Source organism: Chiloscyllium punctatum, chromosome 18, assembly GCF_047496795.1.
Source record: "Chiloscyllium punctatum isolate Juve2018m chromosome 18, sChiPun1.3, whole genome shotgun sequence".
Lineage (NCBI taxonomy): Eukaryota > Metazoa > Chordata > Chondrichthyes > Orectolobiformes > Hemiscylliidae > Chiloscyllium > Chiloscyllium punctatum.
In genome coordinates this window covers 76216646-76240181 of record NC_092756.1, presented here as the reverse complement: position 1 = coordinate 76240181, position 23536 = coordinate 76216646, and the positions used below count along the sequence as shown (strand labels likewise).

Sequence of the window (23536 nt, the reverse complement as noted above, 5' to 3'; positions counted from 1 at the left end):
ATATGTGCAGATGTGTGTGTATATGTGTGTGCGTGTATGTGTGTGTTTGTGTGTATGTGTGTGTAGTGTGTGTATATGTATGTGTGTGGGTGTGTATGTGTGTGTATGTATGTGTATGTGTGTGTATATGTATGTGTGTGTATGTGTATGTGTGTGTGTATGTGTGTGTATGTGCGTGTGTATGTGTGTGTGTGTGTGTGCATGTGTATGTGTGTATGTGCATGTGTGTGTTTATGTGTATGTGTGTTTGTGTGTGTGTATATGTGTATATGTGTGTGTATACATATGCGAGGTCTTGCACTTTGGCAAAAAGAATAAAAGCACGGACTACTTTCTAAATGGTGAGAAAATTCGTAAAGCCAAAGTACAACGGGATCTGGGAGTGCTAGTCGAGGATTCTCTAAAGGTCAACATGCAGGTTGAGTCTGTGGTTAAGAAAGCGAATGCAATGTTGTCACTTATCTCAAAAGGGTTGGAGTATAAAAACACCGTTGTGCTACTGAGACTTTATAAAGCTCTGGTTAGGCCCCATTTGGAGTACTGTGTCCAGTTTTGGTCCCCACACCTCAGGAAGGACATACTGGCAGTGGAACGTGTCCAGCGGAGATTCACACGGATGATCCCAGGAATGGTAGGTCTAACATATGAGGAACGGCTGAGGATCCTGGGATTGTATTCATCGGAGTTTAGAAGATTAAGGGGAGACTTAATAGAGACGTACAAGATAATACATGGCTTGAAAAGGGTGGATGTGAGGAAATTGTTTCCGTTAGGTGAGGAGGCTCGGACCCATGGACACAGCCTTAGAATTAGAGGGGGTAAATTCAGAACAGAAATGCGGAGACATTTCTTCATCCAGAGAGTGGTGGGCCTGTGGAATTCATTGCTGCAGAGTGCAGTGGAGGCCGGGACGCTAAACGTCTTCAAGGCAGAGATTGATAGATTCTTGTTGTCTCGAGGAATTAAGGGCTACGGGGAGAATGCGGCTAAGTGGAGTTGAAATGCCCATCAGCCATGATTGAATGGCAGAGTGGACTCGATGGGCCGAATGGCCTTACTACCACTCCTATGTCTTATGGTCTTATGGTATGTGTGTGTATATACGTGTGTGTATGTGCGTGTGCATGTGTGTGTTTGTGTGTGGGTGTGTATGTGTGTGTGCATATGTGTGTGTGGGTGTGTGTGTATATGTGTGTGTGTATGTGCATGGGTGTGTGTATGTGCGTGTGTATGTGTTTGTGTGTATGTGCGTATGTGTGTGTGTTTGTGTGTCTAATCGCGTGTGTATATGTGTGTGTATGTGCGAATATATGTGCGTATGTATGTGTGTATATGTGTGTGTGTGTGTGTGTGTGTGTGTGTGTGTGTGTGTGTTATGTGTATGTGTGTGTATGTGTGTGTGTATGCGAGGTCTTGCACTTTGGCAAAAAGAATAAAACCACAGACTACTTTCTAAATGGTGAGAAAATTCGTAAAGCCAAAGTACAAAGGGATCTGGGAGTGCTAGTCGAGGATTCTCTAAAGGACAACATGCAGGTTGAGTCTGTGGTTAAGAAAGCGAATGCAATGTTGTCACTTATCTCAAGAGGGTTGGAGTATAAAAACACCATTGTGCTACTGAGACTTTATAAAGCTCTGGTTAGGCCCCATTTGGAGTACTGTGTCCAGTTTTGGTCCCCACACCTCAGGAAGGACATACTGGCACTGGAACGTGTCCAGCGGAGATTCACACGGATGATCCCCGGAATGGTAGGTCTAACATATGAGGAACGGCTGAGGATCCTGGGATTGTATTCATTGGAGTTTAGAAGATTAAGGGGAGACTTAATAGAGACGTACAAGATAATACATGGCTTGAAAAGGGTGGATGCGAGGAAATTGTTTCCGTTAGGTGAGGAGGCTCGGACCCATGGACACAGCCTTAGAATTAGAGGGGGTAAATTCAGAACAGAAATGCGGAGACATTTCTTCAGCCAGAGAGTGGTGGGCCTGTGGAATTCATTGCCGCAGAGTGCAGTGGAGGCCGGGACGCTAAACGTCTTCAAGGCAGAGATTGATAGATTCTTGTTGTCTCGAGGAATTAAGGGCTACGGGGAGAATGTGGGTAAGTGGAGTTGAAGTGCTCAGCAGCCATGATTGAATGGCGGAGTGGACTCGATGGGCCGAATGGCCTTACTTCCACTCCTATGTCGTATGGTCTTATGGTACGTGTGTGTATGTGCGTGTGCATGTGTGTGTTTGTGTGTGGGTGTGTATGTGTGTGTGCATTTGTGTGTGTGGGTGTGTATGCGTGTGTATGTGTGTATGTGTGTGTATGTGTGTGTGTATGTGCATGGGTGTGTGTATGTGCGTGTGTATGTGTATGTGTGTATGTGTGTGTGTTTGTGTGTATATGTGTGTGCGTGTATGTGTGTGCGTGCGTGTATGTGTGTGTGTGTGTGTTTGTGTGTATGTGTGTGTAGTGTGTGTGTATGTGCATGGGTGTGTGTATGTGCGTGTGTATGTGTGTATGTGTGTGTGTTTGTGTGTATATGTGTGTGCGTGTATGTGTGTGCGTGCGTGTATGTGTGTGTTTGTGTGTATGTGTGTGTAGTGTGTGTATATGTATGTGTGTGGGTGTGTATGTGTGTGTATGTGTATGTGTGTGTATATGTATGTGTGTGTGTATGTGCGTGTGTATGTGTGTGTGTGTGCATGTGTATGTGTGTATGTGCATGTGTGTGTTTATGTGTATGTGTGTTTGTGTGTGTGTATATGTGTATATGTGTGTGTATACATATGCGAGGTCTTGCACTTTGGCAAAAAGAATAAAAGCACGGACTACTTTCTAAATGGTGAGAAAATTCGTAAAGCCAAAGTACAACGGGATCTGGGAGTGCTAGTCGAGGATTCTCTAAAGGTCAACATGCAGGTTGAGTCTGTGGTTAAGAAAGCGAATGCAATGTTGTCACTTATCTCAAAAGGGTTGGAGTATAAAAACACCATTGTGCTACTGAGACTTTATAAAGCTCTGGTTAGGCCCCATTTGGAGTACTGTGTCCAGTTTTGGTCCCCACACCTCAGGAAGGACATACTGGCAGTGGAACGTGTCCAGCGGATATTCACACGGATGATCCCTGGAATGGTAGGTCTAACATATGAGGAACGGCTGAGGATCCTGGGATTGTATTCATCGGAGTTTAGAAGATTAAGGGGAGACTTAATAGAGACATACAAGATAATACATGGCTTGGAAAGGGTGGATGCGAGGAAATTGTTTCCGTTAGGTGAGGAGGCTCGGACCCGTGGACACAGCCTTAGAATTAGAGAGGGTAAATTCAGAACAGAAATGCGGAGACATTTCTTCAGCCAGAGAGTGGTGGGCCTGTGGAATTCATTGCCGCAGAGTGCAGTGGAGGCCGGGACGCAAAACGTCTTCAAGGCAGAGATTGATAGATTCTTGTTGTCTCGAGGAATTAAGGGCTACGGGGAGAATGCGGCTAAGTGGAGTTGAAATGCCCATCAGCCACGATTGAATGGCGGAGTGGACTCGATGGGCCGAATGGCCTTACTTCCACTCCTATTTCTTATGGTCTAATGGTCTTATGGTATTTGTATGTGTATGCGTGTGTATGTGTATGTATGTGTATGCGTGTGTATGTGTATGTATGTGTATGTGTGTTTATGTGCATGTGTGTATGTGTGTGTATGTGTGTGTGTGTGTATATGTGAGTGTGTATGTGTGTGTTTGAGTGTGTGTATATGTGTGTGTTTGGGTGTGTGTGTATGTGTGTGTCTGTTTATGTGTGTGTGTGTGTATGTGTGTGTGTGTGTGTGTGTGTGTGTGTGTGTGTGTGTGTGTGTGTGTGTGTGTAGTTGAATGGGGTCACCTGTAATGTCCCAGTTGAGGCCATCTCCATTGTTCCCAAACTTGGTGATCAGCCTCTGCTCGGCCACTTTTCATTGTTGCCTGCCCCGAAGTCCCCCTTGGAGGAAGGTCCGAGGTCGAATGTCCCGAATTGCTGAAGTGTTCTCTGACTGGGAGGGAACACTCCTGTCTGTTGACACTCAGAACAGCCCCACCCACCCACCCCATATAGTCACACACGAACACAAACACATGCACACACACACACACACACACACACACACACGTGTATATAAGTTTGTGGGGTGAATGTGTATTTGCAGAACTACATTTTACTTTGCTCAAAAACTGCATGAACGACAGAGCTAAGGGGAGACTTGCGGCAGCTCCCAGAATCAGGTGGCTCAGTGGTTAGCACTGCTGCCTCACAATACCAGGGTCCCAGGTTCAATTCCTGCCTTAGATAACTGCCTGTGTGGAGTTTGCACATTGCTCTGGTTTCCTCCCACAGTACAAAGGTGAATTGGCCATGTTAAATTGCCCATAGTGTTACCTGTTTCCACACTGTCGGTAGTCTAATCCAGGGGAAGGATCTGAAGGCCCTAATTTACGAGGGCTCTAAGCTCATGCGTTTCCAGGACATCTCAGCGGTGGGAAACCAGAAAAGAAAACCTTACGATGATGAGCCTAAGACATAGGAATGGAAGTAAGGCCATTCAGCCCATCGGGTCCACCCCGCCATTCAATTGTGAATGATGGGCATTTCAACGCCACTTCGTGGCACTCTCATCGTTCACCCTTAATTCCTTGCGTGATCAAGAATTTATCAATCTCTGCCCTGAAGCCAATTAACGTCCTGCCCTCTGCTGCGCTCCACGGCAATGAATTCCACAGGCCCACCACTCTCTGCCTGAAGAAATGTCTCCTCATTTCCGTTCTAAATTGACCCCCCTCTAATTCTCAGGCTGTGCCCATGGGTCCTGATGGAAACACATTCCCAGCATCCACCCTTTCTAAGCCATGCATTATCGAGTAAATTTGTATTAGATCTCCCCTCAACCTTCTAAACCCTAATCAATACAATCCCAGGATCCTCAGCTGTTCATTGTATGTTAAGCCTCCCATTCCAGGGATCATCTGTGTGAATCTCCGCTGGACATGCTCCAGTGCCAGTATGTCCTTCCTGAGGTGTGGAGCCCAAAATTGGATACAGTATTTCAAATGGGGCCTAACCAGAGCTTTATAAAGTCTCAGAAGGACATCGCTGCTTTTACATTCCAACCCTCTTGAGATAAATGGCAACATTACATTTGTTTTCTTAACCACGGACTCAACCTGCAAGTCAACCTTTAGAGATTCCAGGACGATCATTCCCAGATCCCTTTGTACTTTGGCTTTATGAATTTTCTTACTATTTAAAAAATAGTCCATGCCTGTATTCCTTTTTCCAAAGTGCAAGTCCGAGCATTTGCTCAGGTTGAATTTCATCAGCCATTTCCTGGACCACTCTCCTAAACTGTCTAAATCTTACTGCAGCCTCCCCACCTCCTCAGAACGACCGGCTTCTCTGCCTAACTTTGCATCATCGGTGAAATTCGCCAGAATGCCCCTCAGTCCCTTCATCCAGATCATTAATATATGAGGGGAACATCTGCGACCCCAACACTGAACCCTACGGGATACCACTTGTCACCAGCTGCCATTCTAAGAAAGAACCTTTTATCCCAACTCTCTGCCTTCTGTCAGATAGCCAATTACCAATCCATGTCAGTAGCTCACCTCGAGCACCATGGACCCTCACCTTACTCAGCAGTTTCCCATGAGGTACCTTATCAAAGGCCTTTTGGAAATCTAGGTAGATAACATCCACTGGGTTTCCCTGATCTAACCTACTTATTACCTCTTCAAAGAATTCTTCCCAATCTTCTGATTTCCCAGTGCTCTTGGCCAGTTTGTAGCCTCTCTCTTTCCCTATGATACATTTCCTGACTTCCTTTGTCAGCCATGGATGTTTAATTCCCGCCCCCTGACGGATAATGTTTCTGCCAAGAGAAGACTGAGGGAGTTTGGGATCCAGTACTCTCTGAGGTATCCGGTGGTGCTCTGATAACCTGACATGGATACGTCCATCTCTTTGATACATCGGAGAAGGCAAGAGACTTTGTGGACAAATTAACCGAATCTGAACAATTTAGTATCTACAAATAGTGTTGTTTGGTTATGTCTTTGTTGTTTTTTAAAAAAACCGAGGAAGTCCAGTTGGAGCTTTTGTTTTCCTTGTTTTCCCGATTGGTAATAATCCGGTTTAAACTGTGTTTGGTGGCGGTTGAGATGTGTACTTTCAATTTCTAAGTGAAGCTATATCAGAGGATGGGTGGGGTGTTTACCCCATCGATCTTAAATGTTTTTTTCTTTATTCATATTGCTATTCTATGGTATATTTACTTTCTATTCTGCTTGTGTTTGTGTTATGGCTCTAGCTAAAGGAGGAAAAATGGTTGGGATGGCTAGATGCCCAGTTATGGGCAGTTTAGGATGGGTAGTTGCCCCCTTTGGGCAGGAGGTGAGTTTCCCTATTCAGCGCCATTGGCACTTTATATGGTGGTTTGTATTGCTTTTGATCTTTGATAGTTTTGTAGGTTTGTTAAATGTAGTAGTTTCAGTTTATGTAGTTTTTATATTTGATCGATCATATGACCCTAAGGCTCAGTGATTTGTGGTTCGGGTTCCTCTTCTCTGGAATTTAAATGTTACTGCTGAAGGTTATGGCTAATGACTTGATTAAATGGTGAACCTGGAATATCAAGGGAAGTCACTCACCAATTAAGAGGAAGAAGGTACTTTTGAGTCTTAGAAAGGAGAAAATGGATATTGCTTTGTTACAGGAGACGCACTTGGATGACAGGGAGCATTTGAAACTACAGCAGAATGACTTTGATCGGGTTTACTTCACATCATTTAATACCAGAAGTAGGGGAGTGGCTGTATTGGTGAGGAGGAATCTCCCATTTAAGTTACAAGAGTGTGTTAAAGACACACACAGAGGAGGTTTGTAATTCTTATAGCCTTGATAAATGGGGAAGAATATGGTGTTTAAATGTTTATTGCCCTCCAGCTCAGCCCCTCAACTTTTTGCGAGATACGTTTTCTAAATTGATAAATCAGGAGTTCTGGCATATCATTATAGGGGGAGATTTTAACTGTCTCATGGACCCCACCGTACAGAGGTTGCCCAAAGCCCCCCCCCCAACACCACGATCCCCTCTGTACAAACGAAACAATTAATGGATCTGTGTGTGGAGTGAGGGTTGGTGGACATCTGGAGGTGTCTCCACCCTACAGGCAGGGATTTTACGTTTTTTTCCAATCCACACAGATGTCAAACCAGGATTGATATTTTTCCAATCACCGTGGCAACCCTGGACTTGGTGGCACCTTGTACGATCGGTAATATTACCATCTCTGATCACACTCCAGTGTCCCTGTTGGTTAAGATTAAGGACGTTACAGTGGGTCCAAGGCACTGGCAAATGGATCCCTTTATCCTCCAGGATAATACGTTTGTGGAGCATTTGTCTCAGGAATTTTGGTCTTTCCTAGACATTAACTCACGCTCGGTTAGTAGCCAATCCTTCCTTTCGGAAATTGCCAAAGCCTATGCCAGTGGGTCAGTTATTTCCTACTCTGCCAGTAGGAGGCGGAAGAAGGGTGAGCAGCAATGTCCCCTCGAAACACAGTTGAAGGCAGCTGAGAAGGCCTACTTTGACAGGCCCTCGTTGGTCAAGTTACAGAGGATTATGGTGCTGCGGTCTGCATTGAATTCCGTGCTCACGCAGACAGCAAAGAACGAGCTTAATTTTGCAAAGCAAAGGTTATATGATCATGGTGACAGGTCTGGTAAATACTTAGCATATCTCGTCAGGAAAAGGAGAGCCCCTCAAGCCATTATGGTGATTAGGGAAGGGTCTGGGAACCGAACATGTGACTCCAAAAAGATTAATGTGTCATTCCAGAGATTTTACTCTAAGTTATATCAATCTGAGGTTTGTGAGGAGGGGAGGGCCAAAATGGAGGCTTTATTCAAGGATCTGGAGCTCCCGGGTGTGACCCCCGAACAAGAGTCTTTTCTCAATGTCCCCTTATCAGAGCAAGAGGTGCAGGAGGCTGTGAAGCAGCTTCAGGGTGGAAAGGCACCCGGTCCTGATGGACTTCCCAGCGAATTCTAGAAGGAATTTATAAACATATTGTCAGGCCCAATGTTCAATATGTTTAATGACTCATATAGCCATGTTTGTCTCCCGCCATCTCTGAGAGAGGCCAATATTTCGCTTATTCGTAAAAAAGGGAAGATCCGGGGGACTGTGCTTTGTACAGGCCCATTTCACTCTAAAATGTGAACTTTAAAATCCTCTCTAATACTCTTGTGTTCAGGCTGGAGACTGTGTTACCTTCTATTGTTAAAGAGGACCAGACGGGCTTCATAAAGGGCCACAGATCCTCCAATAATGTTAGGAGGCTGCTTAATGTAATTCAAGTGTGTCAACAACAGTCAATATAGGGATTGGTGATTTCTCTAGATACAGAGAAGGCCCTTGACCGAGTTGAGAGGCCGTACCTTTTCTATACTCTGGAGCGGTCTGTTTTGGGCGAAGTTTTTATAAGATGGGTAACGGTTCTCCACAATGACCCTCTCACTGCAATCATCACCAACAGGGTGTGATCAAGCAATTTTAACATTTTTTGGGTCAGCCGGCAGGTCTGTTCCCTTTCCCCACTGCTTTTTACAGTGGGGATTGAATCATTGGTGGAGGCCATTCATAGGGATCCCAATATATCAGCTCCAGACGTGGGGTCAAATTTACATCAGAGTTTATTGTATGTGGACGATGTCCTCATTCTTTCGTCAAATCCAGCAGTTTCAGTCCCTCGCCTGTTAGCATGCATCTGTGTGTTTGGCACCTTTTTGGGGGACAAGATTAATTTTGCAAAATCAGAGGCTGTGCCTATGGGTGGTCTTATGAAAGTGTTAAGCCTTGAGGGTGAATATCGATTCGCATTTAAATGGGCACAGGGGGGTGTTGTGTATTTGAGCATGTTCATTACTCCAGTTCTGGATCGGCTGTTCAAAGACAATTTTGTTCAATTATTTGACAAAATCAAACAAGACCTTCAAAGATGGAGGTGCTTCTGGTCTCGTGGTTGGGTCGGATAGCGCTTATTAAGATGAATATTCTCCCTCGTTTACTATCCCCTATATGGATGCTCCCCCTGATTTTCGATAAGCAAACATTCAGGAGACTGAACGGCTGGTTCAGCCCCTTTATTTGGCATCGTCAGTGGCCCCTCATTAAATGAGCTAAACTGCGATTGTCTCACAGACTGGGGGGAGTGGATCTCCCAGACATTAAAAGCTACCAACGAAGCTCACTTTTATCCTACATGAGTGATTGGGCTTGAGGGGACCCTCTTTCAATATGGTTCGATATTGAAACCTCCCAGACTAAGGTGACCCCTTACTCACTTGCTGTGTTTGGACAAAATGAGGACAGTTAGGGAATATTGCCATAACCCAATAGTTATCGATATTGTTAAAGCACGGAGGGCAATTCGGCAGAGGGAAGGCAATATTGGCAAGTCATCTTCTCTTATACCGGGTATGCCGGGTTTTCAACCAGGGATGATAGATTCAGGATCCAAACATTGGGCAGTTAGGGGTGTGTCTTGCGTGGGTGATTTGTTTGTGGGAGACACAATGATGTCCTTCGATCAGTTATCACGGAAACACAAGCTACCGAACAGGGACCTCTTTTGTTCATTTCAAGTTAGAGATTTTATTAAAAAAAAGACGACTTTTGACTGATGCCTCCAAGTCCGCCATAGAGAGAGGGGTGATTTAGCCCCATATCCTGCAGACCCCACAAAGTTCTGTATTTTTCTGACACAACATCCCACCAAACCCAACACAGACCTGGGGACGTTTCCAGTGGAGATGAGAAATCGACTTGACATCAGACAAAGAAGATCAGTCGTGAAGACAAAGCTTAAAAGCTAGCCATCCCAGATGGGACTTGAACCTACAATCACAGGCTGAAGGAAGCCAGTGCCTTATCCATTAGACCACTGGGACCACATCTACAAAACTGAAATGGCAGCCTGTAAATACTGCACCCTGAACCTCTCGTATTGTGTTCTTCTCTGAGTTTTAAACTCACACTGATTGGTTGTTCCCCCTTCCATCTCACACGAAATCATTGGCTGCATGATAAAATTGATCTTACCTCCCATTTCTCCCCAAACGGACAGACAAGAAATCCACCAAAATCCAACTTTGCACAACTCAAGTCAGAGGAAAATGGAGCAGACATGAAAATAGCAAAGGGCTGAATGTTATTTTGTGCAGCACATTCAAGATATTTCCAGTTATTTGGGAAGGAGGAAGTGGAGATTTTGCAAAAAGCTGCATTGAGGACAATTCAACAGGATCTTGGCGGGCATTCAGCCCATTGTGGCTGTGCTGTCTCTTTCAGACAATTCACCCCAAGATCTCCCAAACCCTGGAATTACCTTGTGCAAGTTTCTACTAAAGAGCATTTTCCATAATCTCGAAGCAGGCAAGTGATTTTTAACAGAGTAGTTGAAAAATCCAGTCAATTTGGATTGAGATGGAGTTGATATGGGATGAAAATCAGCCACCACAAAGACCAGGCTTAAAACGTCAACACCCCAAAAGGGATTTGAACCTCCAATCCACTACATCAGAAGCTACAGTCTTAACCATTAAGCCACAAAAACTCAATGACAATACTCTACTGGGAATAGTTGATCTTAAATGAGTGCTACAGCCGAGCGTATTCCAAGATCTGTCACGACACACTGAGGGATACACTAAAGTTTCGGGCAGCTGCTGCCAACGTGTAACAGGGAAAGTACACATTCTCAGGTCTTTCACAAATTATCACATCGTCCTTTCAGTTCTCAGACCCTCTTGGTGCCTGACAATGAACAGAGATCATTTCCTGCCCAAGTACAAAATGCCTTCATTTTTTGTGACACAGAACTTTGAGAAATTTAAAAATTCCAATGTTTAGTTGCTTCTTTTCTCTCTGCATAGACTGTCCACAACTGATTTAGAACCTTTGTCTGCATTGTTATTTGATTTTTTATGAATAAAGTATATTTTTTAAATAAACAAAATCTGGAGAGAGAGAAGATCTGCCCGAACTTGCGAGACCCCCCTTTGTGGAAGAGAGCCAACCCTATATCGGGACAGGAAGGAGATTCCAAAGGCCCAACATGGATTGTTTCGGATAATACACTCGCCTCCTTGACCACAAAGTGGGGAATGAAGTGGGAGTTGGCACGGGGCAGGGTGACACTAGGCAGACGGATGCACAAGATGGCCGCTCAGCCATAAGTTGGCCACTTGGCACACAAGATGGCCGCCGGACCACAATATGGAGAGAGACAGCAGAGCAAACACAGACACTGCCTGGGGCCACCAGAATGCCAGAACAATGCACTCACAACCGAGTTGATTAGTTTAAGGCAGATGGGAGAGACAATACACATGAATAACATACACTGCCCGCCGAAGGGTCTGGGTCAGACAACACCTTTGATAGAAATGCTAACTGTTAGATACAGCCTCAATACAGAGGGATAATAGTCAGGGCTGCAGTAATCGGCCTTCTCAGGAAGAGCGATTAGCGCCCATTACTACAGCAACTGACTTCCGCGCAGACGCTGAAACTGACAACAACTGCACTGAAATTAACAAAGGCCACGCTGGAACTGACAATAACTGCACCGAAACAATCAAGGATTCTGCAATGTTTACAATAAACAAGCCATGTTACAGAGACAATAACCTCATCACTGACCTATTATATCACAAAATGTATAACCATGTGCTCCGGGTTGAGAGAAGAATCACAGCTGACCACTGTGCTGTTGGTGCTGCTCTCTCCCTGGAGCTCCGGGATTTCCTTGGACAATAAACTCTGTTGGTGAACCCCGACTCTGACTCAGAGGCTGGTGATTTTCAGCAGTTGCCTTCCCACAAATGTTTGTCCAATCTGTGGATGTGGCACTCCAAGTACTCCAACGATGGCCTAACTACTTCACATCTCCATCATAGCCTCCTTGCAATTGTGTTCAATACCTTGACTAAGAAAGGTAAGGACCCAAATGCATAGCCACAGCCCCATCAGTTCCAACCTTGAACCCCCAGATTTCAATCATTTCCATTGACATATTGGACCTTATCATAAATACCAAACATGCAGGTAATCTGGGGTTCAGCTGGTAATGTTGACAGAATATAGCTTAGACTGACACCAACACAACCAAAACAGAAGCTGCTTTGTCCATAGACTGGTAGGTCTATCTGTTGGAGCCCCAGTGATCTCATGGACAAGGCACGAACTTCCTAAACCAGAGATTGTGGGCTCAAATCTTATTTGGGTTTTGATTTTGTTGAAACCTTCATTGAGCAGCTGATCTTAATCCTGTGTGGTCACGTGACCATGGCAACAAAATCAGGCATTCTCAATTGATCCTCAGCTGGAGAAATTTGAGCTGATAGAAAATTGGGCACGGTGGCACAGTGGTTAGCACTGCTGCCTCACAGCACCAGAAACCTGGGTTCAATTCCCACCTCAGGCGACTGTCTGTGTGGAGTTTGCACATTCTCCCCGTGTCTGCGTGGGTTTCCTCCGGGTGCTCCGGTTTCCTCCCACAGTCCAAAGATGTGCAGGTCAGGTGAATTGGCCAATCTAAATTGCCCGTAGTGTTAGGTTAGGGGTATGGGTGGGTTGCGCTTCGGCGGGGTGGTGTGGACTTGTTGGGCCGAAGGGCCTGTTTCCACACTGTAAGTAATCTAATCTAAATTAAACAGCAGCTGTCAGTTCCAGAAAACAGTGCAACTCAGATCAAAGAGCTACAAAGATTCAAGGAAAACCAGTTCCAACCAGACTGAGGGTTGTATATTGGAGAAGTGTCAGCCTGAGTCAATCCACTTTATTGCTCCTGGCATGACAACAGTGAAGGGTATTGGTGGGACCCCATTGGATGATGTGAAACCAGCTCATGACCGTATTGGCCAAAGCCACAGAAGATTCTGGAAGATCAGGGACAGGAGAGGAGGAAAACACACCTGAACGCCAAACCCTTAGCGAAGCCTTGACTGGGTCCTGCAGTGGAGCTCTGACCATCTGCTCCAAACCTGTTCATAAAAGTCCTCGCGTGAGTAGTGCAGGCCATTCAGCCCATCACATCCACACTGACCCTCTGAAGAGCATCCCATCCAGGCCCAACATTCATCATCCCACCTTGCATTCCCCAAAGCCAATCCACCGGACCTGCACATCTTTGGACTGTGGGAGGAAACCAAAGCACCCGGAGTACCCCATGGAGAGAATGCGCAAACTCGACACAAACAGACACCCAAGGGAGGAATCAAAGCCAGGTCCCTGACACTGTGAGGCAGCAGTGCTACCCACTGAGCCACCATGCCATCCCCAGGAGAATCTCAGCAGGTTTTCAGCCATTGTGACTGTGCTTTCTCATTCAGACAATTCACCTCAATCCTGCAAAACTTGTGCAAGAAGATGTTAGGCACCACTTCCCATCAACTGAATGCAGACATGGAGATTTTCCCAAAGTAGATTAGAAATCAAGTTGACAAAGTACAAGTGACTGACACCCCAGATGGGACTCGAACCCACAATCCCTGACTTAGAAGGCCAGTGCCATATCCATTAGGCCACTGGGGCCACACACCTGGCTGGAAATCACAGCCTTTATGTACTGCACCCGACCTCTCATACTGTGTGTTTCTGAGTGTTATCCTCTCACTGATTGTTTTTTACCCCGACCATCTCATGATAAATTGTTGGCTGCTTGATTAATCAATCTCACGTCCCATTTGTCCCCAAACGGACAGTTGAGAAATTAACCAAACTCCAATGTTGCACAACTCAAGTCTAAGGAATATGGAGCAGACGAGAAAATAGCAAAGGGCTCAATGTTATTTTGTGCAGCACCTTGAAGATATTTGCAGGTAGTGGGGAAGGAGGAAGTGGAGATGTTGCAAACAGCTGCATTGAGGACAAATCAACAGAATCATAGCAGGCATTCAGCCCATTATGGCTGTGCTGTCTTTTTCAGACAATTCACACCAAGATCTCCCAAATCCTGGAATTACCTTGTGCAAGCTTCTAATAATCATCGTTAAAAATCAGACAACACCAGGTTGTAGTCCAACAGGTTTATCTCAAAGTACTAGCTTTCGTAGCACTGCTGCTTCGTCAGGTGGTTGTGGAGTATAAGATTGTATGACACAGAATTTATGGCAAAAGTTTACAGTGTGATGTCACTGAAATTATATATTGAAAAAAATCTGGATTTTGTGTGAAGTCTCGCATCATTTAGAATGACCAGGTTGGTTTCAGTTCTTTCATGTGTAAATCACAAAACATAGAACATAGAAAAATACAGCACAGTACAGGCCCTTCAGCCCTCGATGTTGCGCCGACCGAAGCCTACCTAACCTACACTAGCCCAATAACCTCCATATGCTTATCCAATGCCCACTTGAATGACCAGAAAGAGGGAGAGTCCACCACTGATTCTGGCAGGGCATTCCATGAACTCACAACTCACAAAATGTTTTTCATTGCGAAGTGAAATGGCAAGCTCACCAATAAAAGCTAAATGCTTTGAATGCTGGAAATCTGAAACAGATAAAATGGTGGAGAAATCATGACTCAAAAACATGATTGAGTTTTCTGAAAAAGTCACAAAGAGGATTGATGAGGGCAGAGCGGTGGATGTGATCTATATGGACTTCAGTAAGGCGTTCAACAAGGTTCCCCATGGGAGGCTGATCAGCAAGGTTAGATCTCATGGAATACAGGGAGAACTAGCTATTTGGATACAGAACTGGCTCAAAGGTAGGAGACAGAGGATGGTGGTGGAGGGTTGTTTTTCAGACTGGAGCCCTGTGTCCAATGGAGTGCCACAAGAATCAGTGATGGGTCCACTACTTTCCGTCATTTATATATATGTTAGTATCATTATGAGGTATCATTAATAAGTTTGCAGATGACACCAAAATTGGAGGTGTAGTGGACAGCAAAGAAGGTTCCCTCAGATTACAACGGGATCTTGATTCGAAGGGCCGATGAGCTGAGGAGTGATGGGTGGAGTTTAATTTAGATCAATGTGAGGTGCTGCATTTTGGGAAAGCAAATCTTAACTGGGCTTATAGACTTAATGGGAATGTCCCAGGGAGTGTTGGTGAACAAAGAGACCTTAGAGTGTAGGTTCATAGCTCCTTGAAAGTAGAGTCGCAGATCGATAGGATAGTGAAGAAGGCGTTTGGTATGCTTTCCTTGATTCTAAATCAGATCTGTGCAGTCTATGCAGAGAGATAAGAACCAACAAAACATTGGAATGTTGACATTTCTCAAAGCTTCTGTATCGTTGTGAACAAAAAGGCATTTGTACTTGGGCAGGAACTGATCTCTGTTCATTGTCAGGCACCAAGAGGATCTGAGAATTGATAGAATGATGTGACAATTTGTCAGAAAGACCTGAGACTGTGTTGTTTCCCTGTTACACCTTGGCAGCAGTTGCCCAAAACCTTAGTGCATCCCTGAAAATGTCATCTGAGATGTTGGAACATGCTGGGCTGTAACACTCATTGCTGCCAAGACTTTACACTGGCAAATGGCTATGTGTGCCCTAGTAGCATATTGGGTAAACCACTGTCCTCCTCAGTCTGGGATTGTGGGTTTAATTTCCCTCTGGGCTGCTTACGTTTTAAGCTTGGTCTTTGTAGGTGACTTTTGTCCCATGCCAACTTCATCACGATCCAAATTGACTGCATTTTTCAAACTACTCAGTTCAAAATAACTGTGCCTGTGTTGAGATTATGGCGAATGATGTGTAATAGAAACTTGCACAAGGCAATTCCTGAATTTGGGAGATCTTGAGGAGAATTGTCTGAAAGAGACAGCGCAGCCACAATGGGCTGAATGCCCGCTAAGATTCTGTAGATTTAGAACATACGACATAGAACATAGAACAGTACAGCACCGAACAGGCCCTTCAGCCCACGTTGTTGTGCCGACCATTGATCCTCATGTATGCACCCTCAAATGTCTGTGACCATATGCATGTCCAGCAGTTTCTTAAATGTCCCCATTGACCTTGCTTCCAGAACTGTTGCTGGCAACGCATTCCATGCTCTCAAAACTCTCTGTGTAAAGAACCCGGCTCTGACATCCCCTCTATACTTTCCTCCAACCAGCTGAAAATTATGACCCCTGGTGTTAGCCATTTCTGCCCTGGGAAATAGTCTCTGGCTATCGACTCTATCCATACCTCTCATTATCTTGTATCCCTCAATTCGGTCCCCTCTCCTCCTCCTTTTCTCCAATGAGAAAAGTCTGAGCTCAGTCAACCTCTCTCCATAAGATAAGCCCTCCAGTCCAGGCAGCATCCTGGTAAACCTCCTCTGAACCCTCTCCAAAGCATCCACATCTTTCCTCTAATAGGGCGACCAGAACTGGACACAGTATTCCAAGTGCAGTCTAACCAAAGAAAGCATTTGTCCTCAATGCAACCTTTTGCAACATCTCCACCTACTTCCTCCCCACTAACTGCAAATATCTTGAAACCGTTGCACAAAATAACATTGAGCCCTTTGCTATTTTCCTGTCTGCTCCATTTTCCTCAGATGTGAGTTGTGCAATATTGGAGTTTGGTTGGTTTCTTGTCTGTCCGTTTGGGGACAAATGGGAAGCGAGATTGATTTATCAAGCAGCCAATTTTTTAGCATGAGGTGGAAGTTGGAAAAAACAATTAGTGAGAGTATAAAACTGAGAAAAACACAATATGAGCCATCAGGGTGCAGTATTTAAAGGCTGCCAGTTTAACAGCAGACATGTAGTCCCAGTGACCTCATGGATAAGATATTGGGATTCCTCAGCTAGGGATTGTGGGTTCAAATCCCCTCCTGAGTAGATTAATTTTATAGGTTGCCCTCTTTGAACTTTACTTCTAATCGACATTATAAACATCCCCATGTCTGCATTCAGTTGATGGGAAGTGCTGTCCAAGATGAACTTGCACAAAGTTGTCGGGGATCTGCTGGATTCAGTCGAAACTATCTGAAAGAGACAGCAGAGCCACAATGGGGAAAGAACTGCTGAGATTCTCCTGGGGTTGGCATGGTGACTCACAGTGTCAGGGACCTGGCTTTGATTCCTCCCTTGGGTGTCTGTTTGTGTCGAGTTTGCACATTCTCTCCCTGGGGTACTCGGAGTGCATTGTGTTCCTCCCACAGCCCAAAGATGTGCAGGTTCGGTGGATTGGCTTTGGGGAATGCAGGGTGAGAGGATAGGGGTTGGGCCTGGATGGGATGCTCTTCAGAGGCTGAGTGTGGACTTGCTGGGGTGAATGGCTTGTCCCTCTCACTCTTGGGCTTTTATGAACATGTTTGGAGCAGATGGTCAGAGCTCTGCTGCAGATCCCAGTCAAGGCTTTGCCAAGGGACTGGCATCCAGGTGTGTGTTCATATCCTTCTTTTCCCTGATCTTCCAGAATGTTCTGTAGCTTTGGTCAACGGGGTCATGAGCTGGGTTCACCTCATCCAATGGGGTCACATTGCCAGGAGCTAGACAACGGATTTACTCAGACTGACACTTCCAGTCATCGAGTCATAGAGATGTACAGCACAGAAACACACCCTCGGTCCAACCCGTCCATGCTGAACAGATATCCCAACCCAATCTAGTCCCACCTTCCAGCACCCGGCCCATCTCCCTCCAAACTCTTCCTATTCATATACCCATCCAGATGCCTTTTAAACGATGTAATTGTACCAGCCTCCACCACTTCCTCTGGCAGCTCATTCCACACACACACCACCCTCTGCCTGAAAAAGTTGCCCCTTAGGTCTCCTTTATATCTTTTCTCTCTCACTCTAAACCTAAACCCTCTAGTTCTGGAGTCCCCCACCCCAGGGAAAAGACCTTGGCGGTTTACCCTATTCATGCTCCTCATGATTTTATAAACCTCTGTAAGGTCACCCCTCAGCGTCTGACACTTGGATCCTATCCTTAGAGGCACTGGTATCAGCTTCCACCGCTGTGACTGTGTGTTCAACCTCATCCGTCCTCTTTTCCAGGTCTCCCAGCTGCTGTTCATGCTTCTGCAGCATGATCGAGATCGGGGCCAGCTTCACCTCTAATCTGCTTCCCCAACATCTCATGAGATTTCACGAGCTCCTTCCCCAGGGCCTGGTCGGTAATCGAGTCCGAGGATCCTGCAGGCTGGGCCGGGGGCCTGGCCCCGGACACTGCTCCTCCCTTCTCCAACATCCCTGGACGATGAAAACGCAGGTAAGTTGATTTTTCACAATGTCCTGGGACTCCACAACCTTTTCAGAGTCCCAGGATATCGCGATGGTCTGGATTGGGTGGGATAGAAATTCTTCCCCCTGGTGCTGTGGTGCGAAACTCTGCAACATGATCGTCTGAGATCACCCCCATCTTGGATCCCCAGAGTGCAGTGAGAGAATAAAACTCAGAAAAACATACAACGAGAGGTCAGGGTGCAGTATTTAAAGGCTGCTATTTTTGCCTTGACTGTGCAGCCCCAGTGGCCTAATGGATAAGGCATTGGCCTCCTAAGCCAGAAATTGTGGGTTCAAGTCCCATCTGGGGTGTCGGGCTTTTCCTTACGTGTCATTAATCTTTAATCCACTTTGCAAACATCCCCATGTCTGCATTCAGTTGATGGGATGTGGTGTCCCATGTGACCTTACACAAGTCTTTTGGGGATCTGCAGGATTCAGGCTAAATTCCCTGAAAGAGACAGGACAGTCACAATGGCTGAAAACCTGCTGAGATTTTCCTGGGAATGGCATGTTGGCTCAGTGGGTAGCACTGCTGCCTCACAGTGTCAGGGACCTGGCTTTGATTCCTCCCTTGGGTGTCTGTTTGTGTCGAGTTTGCACATTCTCTCCATGGGGTACTCCGGGTGCTTTGGTTTCCTCCCACAGCCCAAAGATGTGCAGGTTCGGTGGATTGGCTTTGGGGAGTGCAGGGTGAGAGGATAGGGGTTAGGCCTGGCTGGGATGCTCTTCAGAGGGTCAGTGTGGATGTGATGGTCTGAATGGCCTCCTCCCACCCCACTCTAGGGCTTCTCTGAACAAGTTTGGAGCAGATGGTCAAAGGCCCAGTCAAGGCTTCGTGAAGGGACTGCCATCCATATGTGTGTCCCTATGCTCCTTTTCCCTGATCTTCCCGAATGTTCAAATCACCATCATCACATTAAAGACATTTTGTTTCTTGTCTTAATGAGAAGGGATTTGCCTTCAAGAGCACAAAGGTTTTGGATGTTGTCTCTTGAGGTTTGCTGATGAAACCGTTGATGTGCAGGGCCAACTGCAGATAATGGCAGAGACACTCTCCAGTGGTGACTGTCAGTGTTACCAGTCGTGAAGACTTCATCCAAGAAACTGACGGTGATCTTGACCGCAGTCTCACCACGGCCTGCAAATCACAATCGGCTTAACCAGACTCAAGAACTAAAGAGAAACCAAGAACATCTCACCGATATTACCATGAAGGTTGGTCACAGCAAACGATCAACAGCGAGACCGCAAAAACACATTTCATATCTCCCTGTGCTGGAACTTTCTGCTGTCTTTCTCCATTGAAATAATATCCAGTTGCTTTATTCTTCCGACCAAAGTGTATGACCTCACACAGTCCCACATTGTCTTTCATTTGCTGAGTTTTTGGTCACTCCCTTGACCCATCCACCTCCCTCTGTAAACTCTGTGAGTCAGCCTCAGCAGTTGCCTTCCCACAAATGTTTGTCCAATCTGTGGATGTGGCACTCCAAGTTCTCCAACGATGGCCTAACTACCTCACATCTCCATCATAGCCTCCTTGCAATTGTATTCAATACCTTGACTAAGAAAGGTAAGGGCCCAAATGCATAGCCACAGCCCCATCAATTCCAACCTTGAACACCCAGATTTCAATCATTTCCATTGACATATTGGACCTTATCATAAATACCAAACATGCAGGTAATCTGGGGTTCAAGTGGTAATGTTGACAGAATATAGCTTAGACTGACACCAACACAACCAAAACAGAAGCTGCTTTGTCCATAGATTGGTAGGTCTATCTGTTGGAAACCAGTGACCTCATGGGTAAGGCACGAACTTCCTAAACCAGAAATTGTGGGCTCAAGTCTTATTTGGGGTATTGATTTTGTTGAAACCTTCACTGTGCAGCTGATCTTAATCCTGTGTGGTCACGTGTCCATGGCAACAAAATGAGGCATTCTCAATTGATCCTCAGCTGGAGAAATTTGACCTGATAGAAAATTGGCCAAACTAAATTAAACAGCAGCTTTCAGCTCCAGAGAACAGTGCAACTAAGATCAAAGAGCTACAAAGATTCAAGAAGAACCAGTTCCAACCAGACTGAGGGTTGTATATTGGAGAAGTGTCAGCCTGAGACAACCCACTTGAAAGGTCCTGGCATGACAACAGTTAAGTGTATTGGTGTGACCCCATTGGATGTTGTGAACCCAGCTCATGATCGTACTGGCCAAAGCCACAGAAGATTCTAGAAGATCAGAGAAATGTAGGGGAGGAACACACACCTGGATGCCAGTCCCTTCGCGAAGCCTTGACTGGGCCTTGCAGTGGAGCTCTGACCATCTGCTCCAAACTTGTTCAGAGAAGCCCTAGAGTGGGGTGGGAGGAGGCCATTCAGTCTATCATGTCCCCACTGTCACTCTGAAGATCATCCCATCCAGGCCCAACCCCTATCCTCTCACCCTGCATTCCCCAAAGCCAATCCACCGAACCTGCACATCTTTGGGCTGTGGGAGGAAACCAAACCACCCGGAGTACCCCATGGAGAGAATGTGCAAACTCGACACAAACAGACACCCAAGGGAGGAATCAATGCCAGGTCCCTGACGCTGTGAGGCAGCAGTGCTACCCACTGAGCTGCCATGACATCCCCAGGAGAATCTCAGAAGGTTTTCAGCCATTGTGCCTGTGCTGTCTCTTTCAGACGATTCACCCCTATATCCTGCATATCCTCAACATTCTGTATTTTTCTGACACAGGGTACCACCAACCCAACACAGACCTGGGGACTTATCCAGATGAGATGAAAAATCGGCTTGACCTCAGACAAAGATCAGCCATGAAGACAAGGGTTAAAATGTCAGACACCCCAGATGGGACTTGAACCCACAATCCCTGGCGTAGGAGGCCAGTGCCTTATCCATTAGGCCACTGGGGCCACATGTGTGATGTTAAAATTGCAGCTTTTAAGTTTTGTTTTGCAAGAACACACTGACTGTGGCTCAGCCAGCACAGAGTCAGTGCCCTGGACTGAGGGGATTCTAAATCTCCTGGTTATATATGTTTTTCTCTTTCCCCCCGCACTGCTGCCTAATTGTGGTAGTGCTTATATTTTCCCCAGCACCCATGTTGTGTGTGTGCAGGTGTGAGACACAGTGAAAGACAACAGATGTACAAATCTTTATTCAATTCCCACCACCAGGAAGAAATGAAACACCCGAGTGGCCAGTGACAAGCATCAAAGGGCAATGCTGTGTGACCAAACAGTGAGGGGGAGGGCACTCTCTGAACAGCTCAAGGATGTTGGTAGACACTGCGTGCTCCTTCTCCAGGGACACCCGGGCTCGAACCTAACCGCGGAAGAGGGTCAGGCAATCGGCCCTAACAACCAGTTTGGCCAGGCCCAGGAGCAGACCCACGAGGAGATCCTCTGACCAACCCTCCCCCCTCGGCACGGGTGCCCAATGATGGGGAGTGTGGGGCTGAAGTCTAACCAGGAACGGAGGAGAAGGTTTCCCAGAAAGCTAAAAAGGGAGTGCAAGCGCCCTGTTCCATGGACTCCACAGCACCACAGAACAAGCAGTTGGGCTGGGAGTCCGTGAACCACCACAATCTGCGGACTGCCGCGTGCAATACCCTCCACCCCAGATCCCCGTGAGAAAGGGGGAGGACTCCCATGTAGAGAGCCCTTCACTGGGGATGGTCCCCACCGCCCGGTGGTAAATGGGCACGCCAGGGTGTGTCCGGGAGGTGGATGAGGGTGTGCAGCAGCAGTCTGTACAGGGCCCTGTGTGATACACCCCTGAAAGGGACAAAACTAAAACTCCGGAGACAGCTCAGGATGTGGGGCACAGGCTCCCGCAGGAAGTACAGGACCCTGGGGCCAATGTGAAATTCCGTCCGGGCAGGAGTGAGTGCAGACGGGATCCCACCGCACACCTGAGCATCCTCCAACTGGGGCACTACGTGGGGTCTGAGCACCGTCGTTTTAAGGTGTCGGATGGTGGTGGCCACGTACCGGATGTCTACCGCTGCCCTGCTCGCTATATCCTGCGGCAGCGTCCAGCCCAGGCCCCCACCATCCAGCACGTCCCCGACCCTGGTCACCCTCACAGTCACGGCCCTCCCCTCCGACAGTCACTCGAACCCACGAGTACGGAGGTGCGGATTCCTGAGCAACGTCTCCATGACGACAGCCGTTACTCCTGCCGGAGGGTAGGCGTGACGCGATTCGACCATGTTCCAGACCGTGAGCAGGTCCTGGTAAAAGACAGGCAGTGTCCTGAGAGTGACCTCCAAACCATCACGGTCCCTGAACAGGAGCTGAGTCTCGTAGTTGAGGTTACGCACCTGGTGGAAAAAATACGTCGCCAGGGCACCCCGCCCAGGGGGAGGCTCAATGTAAAGGTATCGCTGCAAGGTCTGAAGGTGGAACGTCGTTACCTGGGTGTGAACGCACACCAGCGACTGACCGCCCCCCTCAATATGGAGACTCAGGACCTGCGCAGTGACCCAGTGCATCTTTTTGTCCCAGAAGAAGTGAACCAACATTCTCTGGATGTCAGTGACAAAACCAGGAGGAGGGACCAAAGTGACCAGCCGGTACCACAGCATGGCAGGCACCAGCTGGTTTATGACCAACACTCGACTCCTGTGAGACAGCACTCGGAGCAGTCCTGTCCAGAGGCCTAGGCGAGGGGAGACTTTGGCCTCCAGCTCCTGCCAGTTCCCCGGCCAGGATTCCTCAGCGGGGCTGAGGTAGACCCCCAGGTCGAGGAGTTGGGTGGTACTCCAGCTGAACCCCGTAACTCCTCCGGCAGAGACTCCACCCACCACGGACTGACCAGTCGTCTGGAATATTGGGCCCAGTTGATCCTGGTGGAAGAGACCGATGAGTACAAGGCCTGGCACTCACACATCCTCCCCAGGTCAGCAGAGTCAGTGAAAGGGAGGAGCACGTGGTCAGCGTAGGCTGAGATGACCACCCCCGTGCCCGCACCCCGCAGAACCAGCCCCGACAACCTCCTCCGTAAGAGGCACAGGAAAGGCTCCACGCACAGGGAATCCAGCTGGCCGGACAGGGGGCAGCCTTGGAGGACTCCTCTCCCAAAGTGAAGGGGCAGTGTCATGGAGCCGTTAATTTTAAAACTAATTGCACCTGACTGCACTTGGTCCACATCCACACAAGCATTTCCTGTCATGTACCTGTCCAAATGTCTTTCTCATAGAATCCATACAGTGTGGAAACAGGCCATTTGGCCCAACAAGTCCACCCAGACTCA

At 47.0% G+C, this 23536-nt stretch overlaps 3 non-coding genes across 3 annotated transcripts; 1 reads left to right on the top strand and 2 right to left on the bottom strand.

Annotated features, from left to right (window-relative positions):
• Positions 1–13547: 13547 nt before the first annotated feature.
• Positions 13548–13620, bottom strand: trnar-ucu (transfer RNA arginine (anticodon UCU)). The gene has a single exon. It is a non-coding gene; the product is annotated as a tRNA-Arg (tRNA).
• Positions 13621–18508: 4888 nt separating this feature from the next.
• Positions 18509–18581, top strand: trnar-ccu (transfer RNA arginine (anticodon CCU)). Its single transcript has one exon. It is a non-coding gene; the product is annotated as a tRNA-Arg (tRNA).
• A 2538-nt stretch (positions 18582–21119) lies between these two features.
• Positions 21120–21192, bottom strand: trnar-ccu (transfer RNA arginine (anticodon CCU)). The gene has a single exon. It is a non-coding gene; the product is annotated as a tRNA-Arg (tRNA).
• Between the last annotated feature and the right edge of the window lie 2344 nt (positions 21193–23536).